This window comes from Nipponia nippon, unplaced genomic scaffold (assembly GCF_047370975.1).
Source record: "Nipponia nippon isolate SJK-2023a ecotype South Korea unplaced genomic scaffold, ASM4737097v1 scaffold_4, whole genome shotgun sequence".
In the NCBI taxonomy this organism is placed as follows: Eukaryota; Metazoa; Chordata; class Aves; order Pelecaniformes; family Threskiornithidae; genus Nipponia; species Nipponia nippon.
Genome location: NW_028262358.1, coordinates 45,128,406 through 45,147,577, shown reverse-complemented (window position 1 = coordinate 45,147,577; position 19,172 = coordinate 45,128,406). Strand labels below are relative to the sequence as shown.

Below are 19,172 nucleotides of genomic sequence, written 5' to 3'. Positions count from 1 at the left end.
AGTTCAAAGTTGGAAACCCCGTAACCGTTATTGTTAAGACCTCTGTTCATAGCTATGTTCAGCAGCTTTGCCACTGGCCTGCCAATGGATGCAGGTAAAAGAAAGAATTGCCATATTCTCTAGTGCATAGGACTGCCCTGGGGCAGTGGTGGTATGGCCAGAATAAAGGGAGCATGCATGCGGTTGGTGTGCATCGCTCCAGCTCTGCATGCAGGTGCTGCGATCAGTAGTGTGAGCTCTTGAACACCCAGAAGTCCTGAAGTATTGAGGATGTGACAGCTGGTTGAAAAATCCCCTCTCTGTTCCTATGCAAAACCCAACTCTGAGCAGAGCCAAGGAATCCCTTCCCAGAATTCTGGGCGCCTTTAACAAGTAATGACTCTTTGTATAACAGTTTTGAAAGAATGCCATTTTGGGGGGATTGCAGAAAGCAAATAGAAACCAAGACAACAATGGAGATATTTTAAGAACTGAATCCTAATGCACAATTTACTTATTTTTATGCTTTTTTTAAAAAAAAAAAACCCAAATGCTAGCATTTATATTTCCTTCTCTTGCTGTGTGAAGGGGCCTCTAGGTCACCCCTCAAATTTTAGGCTGCTCCTTGAAATATGGTTAGCAAAAGTTGCGGTGTTGTTGTAATGGAATCTTCTATGTGAGTGGACATCACCTTGCACAAGCATATTTGTATTGGAAAAGGCTTTCATAGGCAGTAATTGGAGTTCATGTCTTAATAAAATGCAACCCACCAAATTAGCACCACTTCCATTTCTATTACTGAGCAGGAATAATTATTAAACTTGTTGCCCTCGTTATTTTTTGTTGTATTGATAGAGAGAGGGTTCTAGATCTTTAGATTTGCTCACTCATCCTTTTGAATATAGAAGTATTTATTTTGCATAACTCTTAAATTTAAAAGTAATTCAGAGCTGAGTGAAAAATGATGGAAGCAGACCTCGAAAATCAAGCTGTGTGTCTGTGTGCTGCTTAACGTCCTCTTAATAACATTTATACTCCATATATTCCAATCCGTAAGTGTCAGACAAGTCTTAAGAACTTTCTGTGGGTTGTCTTTTTGAAAACCATACGAGGCTGTATGGATTTAACTGACATATCAGGCTCCCAGAAGGAAGTAAATTTCTCTTTGTTAAATACTTGGAGAATATGTATACTTTTTTTTCTTCTTCTGAGGATTTATCAGATAGAATTTGTAGTTGTGGTTTGTTTTAATTTATTTATGCCTTTTTGTATAACTTTTGGGTTGTCTACCTGGACTTTTCTGCATCAGTATCTTAAATTGCAGCACGTTTTATGGGTCTTTATAGGTGTTGTTAATGAGCTTTGCAGCATGCTTTTTTCCCTCTTCCTGCTATTTGTGGGAGAAATTTCCATGCCAAACTGCTGGTATTCATCCTGCTTCTGTGGGGAGTATCAATTCAGGGGAAGGATTAAAAGTTAAACCCTCTTTTTGGCACTGTTTTATATTTCGGAAGCATTTTTTTATGAACAGTAGTTGACCATTTCAAGCTTCCCTTAGCAGACTTAAGAGTTGTTGAATATTGTACAAATTTGTTGCTTTTGTATGCAAGGGTTGCCTTCCTCAGTACCACATAGACCTGGGCCTGTTTCAGTCTAGGTTCTCTATTGCATCCAGGCTACAGGCTTCAAAGTTTTGCTGTTGAGGTAAGTGTTCTTCCCAGCCTATGCTGAGGACACAAATGCATGAAGTCCAAGTATATCGCTGCAGCATACTGGTGCATTTAACATGCTCTTCAGAGCTTGCCATCGGCTTATCTAACAGACTGTTGCAGTGTTGCCAAGCTTCTAAAATTTCCCTTCCTGGCCTTAAGAATGAAAAAAATAAAAAAACACCCCCCCAAAAAAACCCAAGAACAACAAAACCCCCTAAAACTCACCAAATAAACCCAACAGAAAACTCCCCCAAAAAACCCACCGCAGTGCTGGCCAGGCCCCCAGATGGCGAAGATTCAGTCCTGAACCAGTGACAGTTTTTCAATATGTACAAATGGTATTGTTCTAAAAATAGTTTATCCCAAGTAATTAAGAGCTAAGAATTTCTTTTAATATTGGTGGGAAGAGAAAATCTCTAATGTTTTTACCAGAAAGTCTCTAAGATACCACATTTTTAAAATCTTTTTATATTTATGCTAATGAAGTGGTTACAGATACTTGTTTTTTAAAGGTTCTTTGGACTTTAAGTAATTAACTACACCTGCTTTACAGCTTGAGTAATTAAAAAAAGTAAACAAGAGCCCAAGAGGCTCCCCCCTCTTAGAGAAGTAACTTGAGACACTGTTTCTCATTTTTTGGTCTTCATATAGATGCTCAGATTACACCTTTATATATATCATAACCTAAAGAAAGACTCTCTAAGGAAAGTTTGAAGAAGTTCTAAGTTTGCATTGTAGGCAGAGGTAGAATTTGCATCTGGCTCATGGATGTACTTTTTTGGATGCCTTTGAAACCAATGGACAATCAAGTCTGTGCAGCATGAATTCAAATAAACTTCTGAGGTTTTTCTCCAGATGAAACACATCATTTTGCTAGGTAATGTTTCAAATAGAAGCAACCTAGATTCAAACCCCTTCAATTTAAGGTATAGCTTCAATATAAGGTAGAACTGTTAGAAATGTAATTTTTGACTACTTTTATAACAGGAGAGAATTAATAAAGAAAACTCAGACCAGAACAGCTTTAATGAAGATTAAAGTTAAAAACTTATCAGTTTTATCAATTAAAATGGTTTTTTTCCCCTCTCCTTTTCTCTCTTGTTTATTTTCTTAAGAAAAATTTGGAATATATTCCTCTTGTGGGTTTTTTTGTTGTTGTTCTTTTTTTGGGGGGAGGGAACATAGCTTATTCACTGGAGTGCCCTTTTTTGTTTTGTTTTGTTTTTTTTAAACAAATGCAATACTTCTGACTGCAGCCTACAAAATACATTTATTCTCAAGTAGCTTAATAGAACGTTAATCTGTTTGATTAAGAACAGTACTCTGTTACTAGCCTTGCACCTACAGAAAAAAAGGGAAAATATGCATTGACAAAAAAGGAAATATGTTCAGTATCCAATAGTTTTACCCCAAAGAAGGCTAACCACCCATTAAATATACAGATTACTTGACATTGTTTTTTCCTTTTAAAATATAGCTGGTATTCTGAGCCACGGGTTGACAGTTGTTGAGGACAGTATACTTCAAGAAAAGAATAAATAAATAGCATGTTTAATAATCCTGCAGGCTGTCTCTTTTCTAGTCACAAATGTAATTCAAGCCACTGCTAGAGCTTATACAGTAAATCACTAGCTGCTTTTTTCAGAGTGTAAATACCATTACCATCGCTTCCATGATAGACCTTGCAAATCGCTTACCTTTTGTTAGTAAACAGGAGATGTGCAAAAGTGGTCAGAGTTAGGATAATGAAACTGTGTTCAATGAAGACATCTGTCTGTATGAATATTTGAAGTGCAAGAAGTTTTGTTTAGATAACTTCAGCTCATCACTTGAGCTGTTTAAGAGGGATTGTACGGGAGAAGTTTTCTATACTTGTCTGATCTAGCTCATTGGAAGTCAGCTGAGCATCTTCTTGTGGGACCCTTGTTCTTCCACAGAAAGTGTATTTCTTCATCTCACTTCTTTCCAGTCCAAGTGAAGGCTCTGCTGAGGCTTTGTATCATTACCATGACTAAAGTGGGCTTCAACAATCCAACTCTTTTAAGAACACCAAGTTTTGCCAGAAGTGAGCTTAAGTCATGTAAATGGTCAAGGGTCATGAATTGAGGCCAGGAAAGAGCGCTATAAAGCCATAAGAGCAGAAGATTTGGCTTGGGATTTTGTGCTTGAATACTGTCTCCAAAATCAATACTTAAGTAAAAGTGGCTAGATTTTGCAAAATGTGTAGGGTACCAATAAACACCTTTGAAATCAATGAAGATGGAGAGAGACTACCAAGTTATGTTTGTTTAGGTACGTAGATGTGGGAAACCAAGTCTGGACTTGGGGTTTGTAAATATGCACTTGTTTTTGAGGATATCAAAAAAACCTACCTGTCTTCTATATGGGTAAGGAACCTTGGATATGTATTTCTGCATGAAAAGTCATCTTCTGAGTTATTTGCTAGCTCTTACACATCTTAACGAAAGTCACGCAGCGTGAGCAATTGTGTGTCTGTCACATTTTACGTGTGTCCTGTATCTCATTAAATCTCTGTCCTAGCTTCAGTCTATTTCCCTTCCATTGCAGAGGGGGTTGTGAGAATGTGTGTGCATAAAAAGACTGATCTGTGTAAGAACTGTATTTGATAGCTGGAGAAACGAAAACAAACGTGTGGAACAAGGTAAAATTTAAAAAAAAAAAAAAAAATTCTCTTTCAGACCATTGCTCTTGTATAAGCTAGTAAATGTTCCACAGCAAATACAGTTATCTTATAAAGTGCTCTGCAAAAACAGTAATTTGGTTACATCACTGAAACATGCAGCAAAAGGCTTTGGTTCTTTCAGCTCAGTCTTACCTTTGGAGACACTGCTGTGATCTTCTTCAAATAGTAGAGGGAAATAAGCCATTTTATTTAAAAAAAAAAAAAAATGGAATACTTTTCTTTTTATACTTTTTCTTTTTTTGTATTTCTTTATACCAAAGAAATCTAAGGTTAAGTTAATGGTGCAAATCAGCTTCATGAGATTTAGGATGAAATAACAATGTTTTTATTTTTCAAATGTCCATCTGCTAGATATCCATAGAAACATATTTGGAATACATTGCCCTTGTGAAACTTATTAGAAACTGATAATTTGTGAAAGTTTGCACTCTTAAGCAGATGGAGTAAATGTGGCGGAATTGTATAAGTGAGTGTCATCTGAAGATTTCTCTTTTGTATGCTGTGAATGACTTGACATTTGCCCTAAGAACTGGGGTTTTTGGCATACCAAATATTTCTTGAGTGGCAATGCATGTTAACGTGAAAGTTATGCCTGAACCATAGCCTGAGCAATTAATGATAGATAGGATACGCAGTGAAGGAGCATCTCACAAATGAAAATACATCTTGAGGGGGAAGGAGGCAGAGAGCAAATAAAACATCAGAAGAAACCAAAGATCTTGGGACCGTCGTTTATCCTTCTGCACAGAGTCAGAAGGTAAGAGCCAGACCTGTCATTGAAAATTGAACCCTGAGGCAGCAGAAACCCCAGAAGGAGATGCCTTCATCGCTAATTAAAAAATTAGACATTTAAATGTTTCTCAAGACTGTCATGGTTTTCTGCAGCGAGGTGAGGTCAGGTCCCTGCATCCAACTGGAGCTTTTTAGCCTCCTGCACCCACTCAGAGCCCTGTTTGAAGTCTGACGTTGCTTTTGAAGAGCAGCTTGTGGTATCTAAGCCTACCAGTACAAGCTTGCAAATATCAAGCATTTTAATGACAAAGCCCCACTGTGGCTGTCTACAGACCCTTCTGTAAGGGTAGGATTTCATCTTGGGCTGTTAGTGCCCTGTATGTCATTGTGTAGAAAGCCCGGTGTGTGCCAGAGGAGAACTGCTGTGCTAAGGCTGCTGAGTAAGGCTTTCCAAAAGCTTTTCCCTCTCATATACGCAGCAGCACAGGCATGCTTGGGAGTGCCAGATGGCCTGCAGTAATTTTGTGTAACCTGTGACCCGCCTCAGTTGCCCTGAGGGCTGTTTCAGCTGCTGATAGTATCTTAGGAGTGCACAGATAGGACTGAAATGCCACCTTTGCCTACCTCCCCTCAAGACTGTGTTTTCTACTGTGCTTCCAAGAGAGCCCACAGCCCTGTCCCTTGCTGGATAATGATCTGATCTTACTTTGCTTACCAACAGTTCTCCTGCAGGAGTGTTAAATGCAAGTTAGACAAAACACTAGATCCTTCTAGTGACTCATTTAGTCCCTTTCTTCTTCCCAGCTGGTCTAAGTCATACACAGCTGTGAGAACATTAGCTCTGAAATTGTGAGCAGCAGACACTTTGTATGTGGTGATGCATTCCTTTATATCTCATGGCCCACATGGTGATGGCTTCTAAATCCCTTATCATAACTGCCTCAGGCTGGAAACAATTTTTTTGTACCAGCTGATGTAAAGATGACATTTCTTGAGCTGAGGGAATATAATGTGATTGTACTGTTCTCCAGGCCTCAAAAGATTATGCTATGACGTCCATTCATCACAAAACCGAGGCTTTTTAGTTGCTTTTTCTAATTCCTAGATAGGAATCATGAAATTATTTTTGGAGAATAATATGTTCAAGAATAACTGGTGACAATTACACAAAGGTGTTTTATTGAGCTATTTTCTGTGTTATTCTTCAAGAATGGGGAAACGAATAAATATGCCTGCTACTAAGATGCAATATTCCAACGACTGTGCTTTGCCACTGTTGAATGACACAGCACCTGGTAACTTTGCAAATGTATGCAGAACTGTTCTTCTTTAATTGATTCTCTTTCGCTATTTGTCGTGCTTCATTTTCTGTTCAACAATGTTTGTTTTCATGTTAATGGTGGCTTTTTTTCAACTCATGGATGCACAGCGCATGAGATGTAGTGGAATCTTACCCTGATGTAAGGTGTGCTCATCTGCATGGCTCCTTGTTCTCTGAAGTGTGAAGGGGATAGTGTGTATTTCAGACAACTTGTATTTACTGAAGAAGCAGATGTCAAGCCCAAGGTGTGTTTTACCTGATCTCATACCTCTGTGATTTTTTTTTTTTTTTTAAGTCAAATGTCACTTGACTAGTTCAGAGCAAATGTGGCTGCAGCCTGGTTGCTCAGGCTGGCTGGTAGTGCATGCGTGCATTCTGCATCGGAAATTTGTGGTTTTCTCATTCAGGCAGTGTTTTTAATGCATTTGAATGTGTAGTCTTCACTGCGCTCTGTTCCTTCAGACGAGACCTCCAATGTCCCGAGAGCTCCGTGGATTGGAACTCGATGTCCGGAGAGTTCCGGGACAAGTGAGGATTAGTTGCCACCACATCACATTCCAGTTTACTTGAAAATGAAGTCTTGAAACTGTTATTCTTGTCCCTTATTATTCATCCTGTTAGTTTACATGCCATGTGTCTCAAGACTCCTTTATGTCATACTAAGTTTCAGAAATGTTTTTCGGAGCAGAGCTGGATATGAATGCTCTCAATAGCATGGCATGCTGAAGGGACAGTGTTCCCTACTGCTGCTGGTCTAAGTCTTAGAGTGCATCAAAAGGGCTGAGTGTCCTTGTGCATGTATAGCTCGCTCTCTCATCTGGTTACAACTTCTCTACTGCTCTGTCTGTAAGGGATATTTCTTTTTTTCAATATAACATTGATTATATAGGGGTAGTTTCCCAAAAAGTGCTGTTTGCCCGTGACTTCAAGCTGTTGCTTATGAGTGATCCTTATCTCCCTGAAAAAGTGCCCTTGGATGTCAGTGAAATCACTTGTGTTGCCTGCCCATGCAACAAAGGGCTGCAGGAGTAGGCCCCGTGTCATTATCTTAAACACTGAAAATTAGGAATGGGGTTAGAAGTTGATGCCACTGAAAGTGAATATGGTAAATAAGTTATCAAATTCACTAAACTGGGATAAATTTTTGCATGCTTCTGTGGCATCTGAAGGCATTCTGCCTCAACTGTGGTTTGCTATTCTTTAAACAGTCTCTTTTGAACATATTGTGTAGTTTTACCATACTGATGGGTTCTCAAAAAGCTTTCAACCACCACCGCCAACAAAAAACTTGTCTGGGCTCAGTAATGTTGAAAAAGCATTGCGGTGTCACCAAACCTACATGGGGACGATCAAAGAGTTGACTTTGGAGATTCCATACTCCTTGTTGTGAACAATACATTCGCTTTGTTGCAGTTACCTTATTCTTCAGTCTCCATGAGAGACACTGTCATGAAAACATGTTTTCCTGATATTCTTTTCCAGCCTGAAAACAGCAACTTATTTCATAGCACTTACTTTGCCGTGGAAAGGTTATGATATCATGAACTGAAGGATTAGCACTTCAGCTGTGTAACTGGTAACAAGAACATAGGAACTCGTGAACAAAAATAGCATTTTAAATAGATTTCTGTAGGGGAGGGAAAAATTGGCAAAACCAGCATGTATATGCATGAGTTGCTATTCAGAAATAGCATTCAAGCTTTTTTACTATCCCACTGATCTTTTGTTTTGGTGCTATTGTAGTGAGGAAAAGTTCACTTGCCCAAAATATTTGTGAATAAAAGGAGCTGTGGATAATGAAAAGCAAACTGCTAAGTGTACTGGTTAATAAATTACAGGTGATTTTTTTTGGTTGCTGCATTGGCCCAGCCTTATTTGGGAGATATATCCCTGTTTTTCACTAGTTTTGGAAACTTAATTTTCACAATGGTGAATCCAGTTAACAAAGAAGAAAAACTTAAGTATCCTTTTTTACTCTATTTCTTTTTTTCCCCTTTGCTTTAAATGTTTGTGTGCTTTCTTGTCTGCTCTTCTTCTTTAATTGCTCTATCTTGAAGTTAGCATTCTTAGAGAGAGGGTTTTCTGACTCTCCTCCTGGTCTTTCCTTTATTGTGGCTTCTCTGTCTCCCTTCCTTCTGCTTGTCTCCTTTCCGCTTTGTAAATTTTATTCTTATCTTCTTTCGTTCCCAGCCTTATTCCTTAGCACACCTATTTTGTGTATTTCCTCTCTGTATATCACGGGAGGGGGAAGCTGGATAGTAGGAATGTAAGGAAAGTAGGAATGTAAGACAGCACAGAACACCTCACCTTTAAAATGCAGCCGATTATTTTTCAAGATATCTTAGACTGCATGACCACAGTGCAGGTTCTCATTAAATGTTCTTACCGTCTTCACAATCACTTGCACTATGTTTGAAAATGTGTGCAATGTCCTGACAGAGTATCCTGGAAACTGTTATTAAATTTGAATTTAAATAATCTAATGAGAAATTTGATGGTATTGCTGCATGGAAATGGATTAGCATAGATTAACTGGGTCTGGACGAAAGGGGAGAATCTTTGCTATTCCTTTTGTTTCTGAATGTGGAAAGTGTAGCTAATGCCCACAGCGGGTGGAAACGGAAATCATCTCTCTGGAAGTGCAGCAGATTAGAGTTTGTAGTCATGTCTCTGCAGCATAATGCGCGTTTCATCTTCAGAGTGATCTGGTGCCATGTGCTAGTGGAGATCCTTTGGCAGACAAACTCGCGTCTCGTGATGGGATGCAGCTCTTGGTTCCCAGCCTGTAACTTGCATCTTTCAGCACTGGCAGAACTAATATTTATACCAATCTATAGCAGAACTAATGTTTATACCAATCTATAGATGAAACGCACATTTCACGAGCAGTAAAAATGGGGAAGGGCAAAGAATGTAATCTACTTCTTCCACCAAGTCAGAAAATACTACAAAACAACAACAACAAAAAAAAAACAAACAAAAAAAACCCCACAAAAAACTATTGCTTCTGTCTGTGGCCTCCACAAGATAGGAGATCATTGCATTGATGGAACCCACCAGGTTTTTTGTGGCAGTAGTGAGGCTCTTCTGGCTCTGCAGTGATAAAACGAGTGCTTGCTGCAAGTAGAGAAGGACTTTAATTTCTGAGGAAGCGTCTGCTAGCTGAGGCGTGGAGAGGGCTTTTTGCAGAAAGGGAGAGATGTGATGAGGAGGCTTTTGTGTTCAGCAGTTGTCAGGTGGAAGGAGACGTAGCACAAAATTTAGTTTTCCACTTTAAGTCCTAGTGGAGGGTTGGTATCACACCAATGTTTATTTGGTATATATTGTGCCCTGAGCATTTTTTAATGACTGTTTTGCTTCTATTTGAAACAGTAAGAAGTGAAGAAGGGCACAAGACTTACAAGCTTAGCAATTGTTGTTGTCTTTTTTTTTTTTTTTTTTTTTTAAATTTTTACTGTTCAGGGGTGCTGGGTCACAAATATTGATTTATTTTTTCCCAATTTTAATTGGGAGGTTGGTGAACTGTGGCACATGACTGTACCATTTTATGAGAAGTAGGGGAAAGTTCTCTTCTTTTTAAATCTAATCTCAGCATTGAAACTAGATCTTTATAGAAAAAAAAAAAGGAGGTCAGATTTGGGGCCAGTTTCCAGTTTCTCTTAAAGCTTTAGAAAAAGCAAAGCACATGGTCACACAGCCTTTAGTAACTCTTTGTCCATATTAATTCAGATTTCATCCAGGCTAGGGCTTTTTTTAAGTTACTGAATTAACTTCAGTAGTTAGTGTGCAGCGTTGGCAAAGATAAGGTGACAGGGGATTTTGCCGCTTATTCATGGAAAAGCTTGCCCGCCTCCCCCCCTTCCCTCCAGGCTCTTTGTCTTCCATTCATTTTATACTTAGCATAGCAAAAATCATCAGAGGGAAAGGTTGGGTCTCCCCTTCTAAAAACAGAAAGTATTGCCCCTGCTTAAAAAGAAAATGTGGTGAAAGTTCACAGCCTCTCTAGCTGGTTAGTAATTGTGTATTTTGTTAGGATCTTTTCTTATTCTGTGTGCCTTTTTCTTATGCTGCATTGTTCTGGTGCTGGTCAGTCATGCCTGCAAAGCTAGAATTCAACGCTTTGCTGAAACTCATTAGTGTCATGGTAGTCCTCTCTGCTGCAAACTCTTGCCTCATCAAGAATAAGTAATTCTACATCACTGCTGCTTTGGTGTGCTGAGATTTCCCTATTTTGGAGCAGAAGTGATGTTTTCCTTATTATTTTTTTTCAGTCACTTGTGCTCTTCCTTGTGTTCTCATCTCTTTCTATTTGAATGAATTATATGAATTTTATTAAGAGTTTGAAATTCATGTTCATCAATTTTTTTGTTTATTAATCAGTGATACTTGTGAATGCAGAGGGGATCCCATTTTGTGAATGGTGAATGTCTAACATGACTGACATCAGGCACAGTGGCTTCCTCTTCCCCAACAGTAGGTGGCACGGCTTTTTGACCTGGAAGCCTATACAATTTTTCTTGTAGATATCTATGCTAATGTATGTTTGCATTCATGAAGGAAAGGTTGATGCAATGAGCTTTGGTGACTTGCTTCTAATGTAGTTCTCCATTTCCTATGCAAAGATGCTTTGGCTGTGAGATATTTCTATCTCACAGCTCCATTGTGCTTCAGAAAGCGTGTTCAGCCACTGAACTCATCCTAGGATTTTCAGAGGATGTTTGAAGATAAGGTCCAAGGCTGACAACATGAGGATGCATTTGCAGTGTGCTATAGCTGCTGAGGAGTTACCTTTGGATACTCTGTCAAGCTAAAGGACAGTGGTCTCATCATCCCATCCAGATAATGGAGAAAATGTGCCACAGGAGGTGCTAGCGTTATTTGCAGATGTTTAGTAAGAGCATAGTGTCAGACGAGAGGTACTCTAGAAACTAGGGACTGAGTTTGAAAAATTGATAAAAAACCATCTGCTTAAGCAGGAGACTGTTTCCCGTAATTTTGTGGGACTTTTCCCAGTCTCTTATTTTTACTGAGAAAAAGGTGAATTCATCATGGCTGTAAACTCCTCAAAGTGCTTCTCTTTGCCCATCAGCATCACCCGTGCCTTGCTCAGCTCTGCCCTGCTGTTGTCTTCTCTGTGACCTGATTTCATGCAAATCTCAAGCTATCTTAGTTGTGGAGATATGATTATGTGAGGGGAGGGAGGGATGCGCAAAGCTGTTTGTCACCTCTGTGTCCGGGGTATTAAGCTTTTGTGCTTTTACCAGGTTCCCTTGGTGGCTACATGCAGGTGAATATAAGAAGTAAGAAAGACCTGATCCCTTCTGAAATTGGCAAGAAAATTGTTCAGAGGTGGATGTGTATTTTTGTCCTGATACTGTTTTTGAGTACGTCCCTGAAGACAAGACTTGAAACCAGTTTGTGCATTTCTCGGAAGCTTTGTCATCTCTCTTGAGCAGGATTGCTATCAACAGCATTAATGGGTGTAGAGAGATCAAGGAAGATGAGGATGGATGTCTGACTTCATCTGCCTGCTGTCCAGCAGTGCTGCTAAATCCTCCTGTCCTCTGTTTGGACAGTACTTTGCACGAAGTCCTAATTGGCCAGTTAGATACAAACATCATGATAATTAAACGAGTAAAAAATAAATAAAGTATCATCACAACCATAGCCTGAATATAAAGACGCAGGATAGCTCTATCTTGCATGCAACTGGGACAGTCTTTCACACTAGCGTTTGGAAGCTTTCATTACTTTATGTGCTTACTGTTGGGAATGTACACTGCCAGTTTGGGAAGATGTGCAGGCCCCGGCAAGCTGGCAGTGTGCTGTCATTGGCAGCACGCTGCAGCCAGCGTTCATTGCAGCTAAATGGTGTCCAACAAGGGAGGATCTGTAGACCCTGCTCTTTCTCTTGTGCTCTTTCAGAGCCAGAACATGATTTGGCTTCTGACCTTATTTGACCCTGCAGCCACAGCAGGTCATATCATGCCCTTGGATGTTTCAGAGGAACTCCGTAAGCACGTGGCTATTGACATCAGTACTTGGCCAACACACTCATTTTTCCAGGTGTGTCTTCCTGGTTACAAAGGTTGAATTTCAAGGTACATTCCCACATGATGACAATATATCATTTCTCCCAATTTTATCTCTTCTAAAAGGGCATTTCTTTGTCCTGTTGTTTTTAATCGTTATATATGCTTAATTCCTGCTCAGTCAGTAGTACACAGGATGATTCACATTCCCAAATTCACTTGACACTGAAAGTCTAAATCTGTTGTCCTTTCAGAGAGGGAAATATATTATAAACTGTTGAATTTTATATCAGAGAACAGAGGTGAATAAAAATGATAGGAGAATTGTAAATTCCTTCCATATGCTTCCTAACACTTGTGGTCAGAGACCGTAATAAACAACAAGAGATCAGGGTCGTTATTCTAATTGCTTTGCGATAAGAACGCATTCTTCTCTTGGTATAAATAGCCATTGCTGCTATTGCAGTACTGTGGATTTGTGGCAGCTGAGAATGTGGCCTCAATGCAAACGCTGTGCTTTCTTCCTGTGGCATACTTTTGGAAACAAATGTGTTTTCTTGGATTCGAACTGGTTGTGACTTTGAAAGCTGCTGAATTGCTTCAGTTTCAGTGGAAGTCACTAGAAGTTGAATCGTTTGTGCGGTTCAAGCTCATGAAAGTATTTAGGCTTGTACAGCAGCTCAACTGTTTGAACGGAGCTTAGATGAATACATAGATCCTAGGATGCATGCTTTCCAAGATCAGGGCCTAATTCTTATCCTAATGCCTCTCCTTTAAATCTGATTTGGGATCAAATATTAAATAGTGCAGAAAAAAAAAATCTCATTCCAGCAATTCCCATCCAGTCAAAAAAAACCCCAACCCAACTGTTTATTGACATTGTGGGGCTTTGCTGTTATTGCAGGAGCCAAAGGCGAGCAGGATGCAGACTGGGTTTTCATTGTTGGTACCAAACTTGAAGGTGCTTTATCAGATTATGAATGAGGTGAATGATAAACTAGGCTTGAGAAACTGGCTTTAAGTGGACTGCTTAATAAGAAAATTTCCCTGGTAGCTTTCTCCTCATCTATCAAAGTTAAGTTTTTTACTCTCCGAATAGATTATTTATAATAGATGTTTCAGTGGAAGTAGGGGCAGAGGACCATTACTCTGTTCCTTTTTTAAAGAGAAATAAATAGCCCTGAAAGCAGGTAGTAAATTTTTACATTATAGATTAGGTAATATAGTAAAAATAAACTGTACAGTAAATGTAGGGACAAAATTGAGTAGTAAATTCTTACTACAAGGTGCCTTCCTTCTTCCCTTGTAAATTAATTTCCTGCATTCGACATGTTGGTCCCATTCCCGCATCCACCTTGCATTAAGAATCAAAGTGAAAACCATCAGCTGTAGCAGTCTATCATTTTCTGTTTCCAGTGGAGATAATTTAAGTATAACACAGTGACATTGAATATTGATAGAAAGATGACAGGCTGTGATTAAAGTTTTGTGCCGGGTAAAATAAATGGCTGGAGGATTGAAGAGAAAATGACAAAAATATTGTTCGGTGTTGTGTGGTATCTTGTTTTTTAATAACACTAATCAAATGTCCATTATTGGTTTTAAGCACTAGAAAAATTGTTCTTCCTCCTTGTTTTGAACAGGCCTTTCAAGAAAGAAAAAGCAGACATAAAATATGTACATTTCACGTGAAACAAGAGGTGGTAGTTCTGTCCTTAAGATGCTGATATCAGTTTTTTTTTCTACAGGCAAGGGAAAGATGTCGTGGTTCTTAGCAGATTGGTTTTAGATTTCAGTTTAGGTTCTGATCCTTCAGTATCCTGGATGAAGTAGGTAATATTTTACTGAGTGGAAAAATTTGTGGATAATGAGTGTAGCTGAGAGGCGGCTTTTTTTTTTTTTTTAAACATTTGGCAGAAAATACTGTCAGATATTTACGTTTTTCTGTTTACTGAGTTCACTGTGAGGGGCCATGTATTTTTACATGAATATTATTTCTTATTTGTTGTTATTAGCCTTTCTATGAAAAATTCTGAATGTCTTAATAGGAAGGAATTTTTTTAAGAAATGTTTTATGAAGTCAGTTCAAATTAATAGCATTTGAAATGTCTGAGAAAATTCCTTAGTAATCTTAGAATTCATCCACTATAATAAAATGCGTTTATCCATTTTTTCTTAATTATACAATTTATGGAATTGGCGGTGTAACCTCATTATGCACATGTACAAAATGCCCCAAACTGATTTAAAATATTAGTGTGAGAATGTAATGATTCTTCATGTGAGAAATATTTTGACACATTACATACAATTTATATTTTCTTTGGGGTGGGGGGAGAGTGGGATTTATGGGAGAGGGTACAACTTATGTCTGGTTCATCACTTTGTTAACATACAGTTATTGCTGTAAAACATAATGCTTCATTAAATCAAAATCTATGGAACTAGAGAGAAAAATGCTATTCCGGTAGGAGATCAGGTATGCTGGTCCCACTTGCAGTTGGTCCTGGGCAGTGGTTTGCTTCCAGCCCTCCCTCCTAATGCACAGTTTGTCTTGCCTTCTGCACTGAAGGCTATATTCTCAATAATGCATCTCAGCTGCCGACAGAAATCATTCCATTACAAATCCAAAGTAGGAAACTGCTCCCCTCACAGCTCCCCTTTGTTTACCCTGCTTTGACAGTTTGGTATGCACATTTGAAAACTGTCCCTCATTTTGTAGCACTGTGAAATATACAATAGTTACATGGTACGTTGATTTTGCTTCAATGTCACTACCATTATGTGAAAAGGAAAGTATTTACACAAGTTAAAAAGGCTCATTTACTTCATATATGTACATCTTCATACACTATGAAGTCCTTCACATGAGGATAAAACAATACAATTAAAATCATTAACAAATACAACATAAACATATAAACATACCATGTAGTTTAGATGTTCTCGGCTAGTTAATTCTATAGTGCAGCATATGTTTATTCTCTGCAGTCTTTCATAGGATCTTCATCTAAAGACAATAGCTGGGGCTACCACAAGTAATAAAATGGCAGCGTTACCTGCTAGGTAACAGCACAGCAGGGGCGAGAAAATAGAGGCAGGGAAGAAAAGAGTTAATTTTTCAACTGAAAGGAGTATAAAGACCTGTGGAGGTTATCCCCTTGGCCAGACGTGCAGAAATACACTGTCCCTGGAGTGAAAGTTCAGATGGGGGCAAGGAGAGATGTGAAAAAAACAAGGTCTGTGCAGCAGGCAGCAGCAGTTTGAAGGAGGTTGTGCAGCATTTCGTAGAATCATAGAACCATAGAATTGTTTAGGTTGGAAAAGACCTTTCAGATCATCAAGTCCAACTGTTAACCTAGCACTACCAAGTCCACCACTAATGTGCACCACATCTACATGTCTTAAATACCTCCAAAGATGAGGACTCAACTGCTTCCTTGGGCAGCCTGTTCCAGTGCTTGACCACCCTTTCAGTGAAGAAATTTTTCCTAATATCCAACCTAAACCTTCCCTGGTGCAACTTGAGGCCGTTTCCTCTCGTCCTATCCCTTGTTACTTGGGAGAAGAGACTGACCCCCACCTCACTACAGCCTCCTTTCAGGTAGTTGTAGAGAGCAATAAGGTCTCCCCTCAGCCTCGTCTTCTCCAGGCTAAACAACCCCAGCTCCCTCAGCTGTTCCTCATAAGGCTTGTTCTCCAGACCCTTCCCCAGCTTTGTTGCCCTTCTTTAGACATGCTCCAGCACCTCGATGTCCTTTTTGTAGTGAGGGGCCCAAAATGAACCCAGTACTCGAGGTGCGGCCTCACCAGTGCCGAGTACAGGGGGACGATCACTTCCCTAAGTCCTGCTGGCCACACTGTTTCTGATACGAGCCAGGATGCCATTGGCCTTCTTGGCCACCTGGGTGCACTACTGGCTCACATTCAGCCAGCTATTGACCAACACCCCCAGCTCCTTTTCCACAGGGCAGCTCTCCAGCCACCCTTCCCCAAGCCTGTAGCATTGCATGGGGCTGTTGTGACCCAAGTGCAGGACCCAGTACTGAGCCTTGTTGAACATCATACAATTTGAGTGGTTGCATTCCATCATGGCATTTTTCCTTTGAAAGTGATTTTGTTACACTTCAGTTCCATTCTCTCAGTTTTTTTTATACTGGGCCTAGGGTGCCTAAGGTGTTAAGTATCTCAGACAAGCAGGTGTTTGCTCGTATTTGGGGTTCTCCACTAGGACTCGTCTGAAATTTGGCAAATGTGGTCAAGGAGGGAATTGAACTGTTGCTGCTCTTTTTGCTCAAAGAGCCAAGAAAGGATGGCTCCTAATCCCAACATAACTTAAAAGACTGTGGTGGTTGTTCCCTAGCGATATTGTAGAGGTTAGATCATTCAGCAAAGACACAGGAGACCTGGCTCCAGGTACTCTGCCTACTGCACCTCCAGGTATCCTCTGCTGTGCTACATCCCTGAGTAGAGGAGAGGAGGATGCCATAGCCTCCATATTGCGGGCTGGTCTGGTCTGGGGGCTCTGTTCACCAGTTTCCTCAAATCTGTCCCTTTCTGCGCATTTGCCTCTGCTCCTGGGATGCCGTAGAAGGCAGAGCCACTGCTATCACCCATTCTTCCAGCTGCGTGAAAGTAGCGTCCACATCTCTGTGATGCACTCTCATGTCCTGTCTGGGTGTGCTGGATGTCTTTTGGATAAGATTGTTGTGCAGAGGACTTGTCTGTAGCTCATAAGGTTTAGATATTAGAAAAGTCAGCCCAGAGCAAAATTTTTAGGTGTTGAAGACATAGGGGTTTAGAAGTTAGATAGGGATTGTGAGGGTTGCTTTTTTGGGCTCTTGTGGTTCTGGTCCAGAGTATTCTCTAGTAGGTCAAACATCACGTTTAAAGAGGGTCAGCTACTTGTTGTTTTCTAGATATTATTGTATGTTTTATAAGGTAGAAGACAAGGTCAGAGAAGCAAATTGCTTGTGTTAGAGAAAAGTACTGTAAGCTTCAGACTTTGCCTAGGAGGTCTAGCTAGTCTCCAAGGCAGGTGTTAGAGCAGGTTGTCATCTGATAGGGGAGTATGGAGTCTCCTGACCTTCTGGGAGTAAGTCTTGTTTTTACATGGAGAAGTGCAATAATATTGCTGAACAGCAAACAAGTGTTCTCAGTGAGCTTTGAAATAAGGGAGTAGGAAGAATGTCTCCCGCACTGGGGGACAACCACACGATTGGAACAATATGAAGTCAATTCATGAGATTTTTCGCCTCCTGAGGAGCCTGGAGAGAAGAGACGCAACGCAAGGAATTAAATGGTGAAATTGAGGTTGTATGAAGGGGTTTATAGGATTAGGGAGACTTGCAAGAAGAAAAAAACAAAAGGTTTTGATTTCAGATGTTTAGAAAAGGTGACTTTCTAGTGTGCAGGCCAAGGGAAGAAAAAAGTTTTGCTGTTCAGGTAGAGTCCAAGTTTTCTCTGTTCCTTTTCCTGCACCTTCTTTCTTCTCTCTTTTATGTTCATCAGCTGACAGCTGTGATCTGATGAGCCCTAGCTGTACCTTCTCCCTTATCAGTCCGCTGTTGCACACCAGACAGATGGGGAAAACAGGATTATGTGCCTCCCTTTCCTTAGAGCCTCATGTGAGCCACTGATAGCAACATTGTAGTCCTTGGTTTGTTCAACAGTTTGGTTGTAGGCATCTTAAAATGTAACAGCTGAGGTTAAAGATCAAGAACTGATCAGGCTGGAAACCTTTTTTTACGAAGGAGAGAAGCAAAGCATGTTCCTGAAGTAGTAAATAGTTGTTAAATATAAAAAGGGCTATTAATGCATGACTGTAAATTAATATGATAAACCAAATCAGAGGGGTGGATTTCTGGTAACAGTAAAGCAATATGGTTGCCTTCCTTCTTCTAAGTATTAGTACTCCATACTTTCTTTTACTTGCCTCCTTTGTTCACTGCATGGCTGTTGCCTTAAGAAAAGGCAACAAAGACGTAACTAAATGTAGAGTAAGAAGAGCTAGTTCCTTCCCTGTGGTGCAAAATATAAATAGAAGCGAGTAACCAAAATACAGAGAAACTTCCCCTGGTTTGTACAATAGATCAACAAAGAATGGGGATGTAAAGCAAAGTCTTTTGATTCACATTGCCATTTTCTGCAAGCCTCAAAACTTTCCAATCATTTTAATTGTCATAATGAAAATCCCTGTTGTTTCTGCCAGACTATTTTTGTTGCATTTAGTTTGCTTTCTTGTCAGAGAAAACTGCCTTTAGGGTCAGCGAATGCAGTGTTAACATGTGTGCCAGGTACTGGGAAAAGGTAAGTACATGCTTTCCTGAATCTTAGTGTGTCTCGCCTGTTAGAAGGAAGTTTTCTAGCGTATTTCTTCTTAGCGATGGTTAGTTTCCCCTCATAAGTTAGCTTTTGTTTATGCAGTTTCTAAATAGATGTCCTACTATGTAGTCTTTTAGCTTCAGTCTCACTCTCTTGGTTTTCAAGATGTGGCTTCTTACAGGGATTTCCCTTAAAATAAGCAACATCTATCAACGCACAGTGTTCACCTCAGGGTGTTATAAACCACTTTTCACAATTCACTCACCAAGGGTCATTCCTAAAAACTAGAGGTGATGAGATTTACAAGTAGTGACATCTCCCAGTGTTGATTCTGATTTGCTTTTGAGGAGATTTGGGGGGACTTTGTT

The 19,172-nt window shown here is 39.8% G+C and overlaps 1 protein-coding gene across 6 annotated transcripts in view; it reads left to right on the top strand.

Moving 5' to 3' along the window:
• The window catches only part of DISC1 (DISC1 scaffold protein), a 203,624-nt gene that overhangs the window by 163,668 nt on the left and 20,784 nt on the right, over positions 1-19,172 (top strand). The gene's annotated exons all lie outside the window — the stretch shown is intronic.